We start from the raw sequence: 3205 nt of genomic DNA, 5'->3' as shown, positions 1-3205 counted from the left end.
TTATACTGTGTCTCTTTTTATATCTTTGCAGAGTCAAGCGCCAAGCCACCCAAAAACAAAAGAAGGACCAGGAACTTGTCATGACGGGCTGTGAACAAAAAACTAGAGTAAACCAAGAAAAAAAAAAAGGTGGGACTGTGGGAATTGAGTATAGGAATCCCTGAGCTTGTACCAATGGGTTAACAAGGCTAAGGATGAAAGCATCCATGATTAGGTAAGCAGGGCAAAAGTGCCCTGGGCATGGAAAAAGACAGAGGAATAGGAAGTCGCAGGATGAAAGCATCCAGAAGAGGTAAGCAGGGGGAAAGCACCCCCAGCATAGAACAAAGACACAGGAATAGGAAGACACAGAGTGAAAGCATCCAAGATTACGTAAACAGGGCGAAAGCACCCCCAGATTAATACAAAAGCAGAAAGCTGCTTTCAGAAGGTGGAAGCTCCAGAATAGGTATACAGGTAAAGAGGGATAAAGACAGCCTCAACAGGGTGAAATCACCTGGAGCAGAGCTAACTAGCAACAGAAACCTGCCTTCTTAACTCTGAGATAGCATTCTCTGTCTTATCCATAGGCAAATTAAGATAAACAGACAATGTGTCTCATGCCTGCCATAAACAGCCATCTGCTGGATGCCAGGATTTTTTTTTTTTTATATTGACCCAAACCCTAACACCACATAACATAAAAACTCCTTTCTCTCACACACATAGGTTAATAATCACCCCTTTATTCTTTCTATACACACATACATCATGTTGGTAAGCCTTCTGATGCTAAAAATACAGAGCAAGGACCCTTACTCAGGGCTCTTTTCTCCTTCCTGACAGTAGCCACTCTTTTATTCAGTTCTGCATCCACTCTATTTCTAGACAAGAGAAACATTGAGAATCAGTCTGCACAAGGGCAGGATCTTCCCTGTTCTTTGTTTATAATCTTATCACACGGAAGAAAGACCCCACCTCCCTAAGTCAGACAGAACATGATCAAATGCAAAGAGAGCAGGCTACAAGCAGGGACACAGGACTGTCACTTTGAACAGCACAAGGGTGTGTGGCAGGTGCTGTTAGGGTCTTGGTCCTGGATTTGGGAAACTGAAGCTGGCAATGCACTGCAGTCCTGCTGATGACACCTCATGCCCCCAGAGTCCACCTACCCCTGCAGAAAAGTCGCATCTGTGACCCTGAGCTCTGCCAGAGGATTTGGTCCTCCCCACAGTCACAGGCACATCCTCTTCTGGCAGCCTGGGAGTACAGATATCCTGAGGACCTCAAGCCCTGGGGACAGAGCTGGTCAGGGGGACACGGTCACACAGCAGACTTGAGCCTCGTCAAAGGAGGCAGAGCGCAGGAAGGCACAGACTCTGCAAAGGAAGATGCCTCATGTGGTGACCCCTTGGGGTCATGCTCATGGATGGAGTCAGTGTGCTGGGCACATGGCAGGGACCAGAGATCACCTGCTGAATGAAGAAGAAGTGAGTGAATGAGGGAGTGAATGGGAGAGGGAGTGAAGAAGTGAATGATGGAGGTAAAGTCCACACAGCAGGGGAATTTTTTTGGGCTGAGGTCAGAGGGTGTAACAGCCTGGGCCCTCTAAGGTGGCACAGGGTATGTCCTGCTCTCCTCCCATGGCTGGCCTTCCTTCGTGTAGCACCTGATGACATCCGGGATCATCTCCATCTCCTCAGACAATACTGAATGTTCCCAGAGGTGGGAACCAGGCAGAGACCTGAGCAGGGTCTTCCAGGAGTGCCCTGCCTTAGAGCATCATGTGGCAACCTGCCAGGTGGCTCTTTATGTCTTGTAGGCACCAGGCAATGATTCCACCTCATCTCTCAGAGAATCCAACAGACAACCCATCAAGAAGGCCAAGTTAGGTCCTCCAGTCACAGATGTGGAAACTAAGGCTAATAGCACAATCTGGGTTCACTAGTAAAACAAGCTAGGTGAGCATCCCAGTACCCTTGACTTGCGATTGTCCTAACATCAGGCCTGTATCTCAGCATTCTGGAACTCAGATCCCACCTCCTGGAGCACCCCACTCTCCTGCCATGAGGCCCCTCTGAACTCAGGGGAGCAGAGCTGAGCCATCAGCCTGGGACGAGACATGGTGGCTGGGAAAGGGAGGACCCTGGGCTCTGTAGGTTCTCCCAGTACGGGACTACCAGGGCTCTGTGGTCTCTCTTGATACCAGATGAGTTGGGCTCCATGAACTCTCCTGGTACTGGACAGCTCCTCCCCTTCAGGTCAGGACTTCTCAGTGTGGATCTCCTGGGGCTTGGTTTTCTTATGTTGTCAACGGACCTGCTGCTCCCCAGACCATAAACCACCATCTGAGGGTGATCAGCACTGCCCCATAGGGTTAAATTTACCTGAATTCCTACCAGGAAAGTCCCACATCTCTGACAACTGCTCCCCATGGAGGTCGCCTCCCTTTGGACCTGCATGTGTTTGCTCTTCATCCCAGGAACACATGGACTTTGGAGTGTTTTGGGAAGAGAGGCCTGGGAAACGTTTCTCTGGAGTTGGGTTGTGAGTAACCTTTTTCCCCTCTGTGGTGTCACTGTCCAGCTTTCTGCATTTCCTTCTTTATGTTTTCACCAAAGGGGCAAAAACCATGTCTTCTCTGGCATCAGGCTGTGGTGTCACAGAAGGAACAGGGGCCTCTACCCCAAGGTTATGACCAGTTTTACCAAAGGGGTCTAATTTTTTCACATCCAACTTTTAATCCTTTGGGGATTTCAATATCAAATGAGAAAAATTCTGTTTCAAATAAACACAAAATACAAAAATTAATCTGTCCCATCTTAGAATGTGTGGACAGACACAGAGGCATCTATTGTGAGGTTCCAGTTATAGGAAAAGATACAAAGATAGCTGAAAACTTCCCTCATTTGGGGAAGGAAACAGGCATCCAAGTCCTGGCAGCACAGCGAATTCCCATCCAAATCAACAAAACCAGGTCAACACCATGACATGTGAAAGCGAAACTGGAAAAATACAAAGATAAAGAGAGAATTCTGAAAGCAGCTAGGGACAAACAGGTCTTAATCGACAAGGGAAGACACATAAGGGTAGCAGCAGACCTGTCCAAAGAACCTTGGCAGGGCAGAAGGGAGGGGTAGGAAACGGTCAATGTGCTAATTGGGAACATATGCAGCGAAGAATCCTTTCCCCAGCAAGGCTGTCATTTAGAATAGAAAGTGACAGA

At 48.1% G+C, this 3205-nt stretch overlaps 1 long non-coding RNA gene across 1 annotated transcript; it reads left to right on the top strand.

Annotated features, from left to right (window-relative positions):
* Window positions 1-1254: 1254 nt before the first annotated feature.
* On the top strand, window positions 1255-2790 carry LOC125918183 (uncharacterized). The gene is made up of 2 exons (XR_007456391.1): window positions 1255-1940; window positions 2382-2790. It is a non-coding gene; the product is annotated as an uncharacterized LOC125918183 (long non-coding RNA).
* Window positions 2791-3205: the final 415 nt, after the last annotated feature.

This window comes from Panthera uncia, unplaced genomic scaffold (genome assembly GCF_023721935.1).
Source record: "Panthera uncia isolate 11264 unplaced genomic scaffold, Puncia_PCG_1.0 HiC_scaffold_519, whole genome shotgun sequence".
In the NCBI taxonomy this organism is placed as follows: Eukaryota; Metazoa; Chordata; class Mammalia; order Carnivora; family Felidae; genus Panthera; species Panthera uncia.
This window is presented reverse-complemented; position numbering and strand designations above follow the sequence as displayed.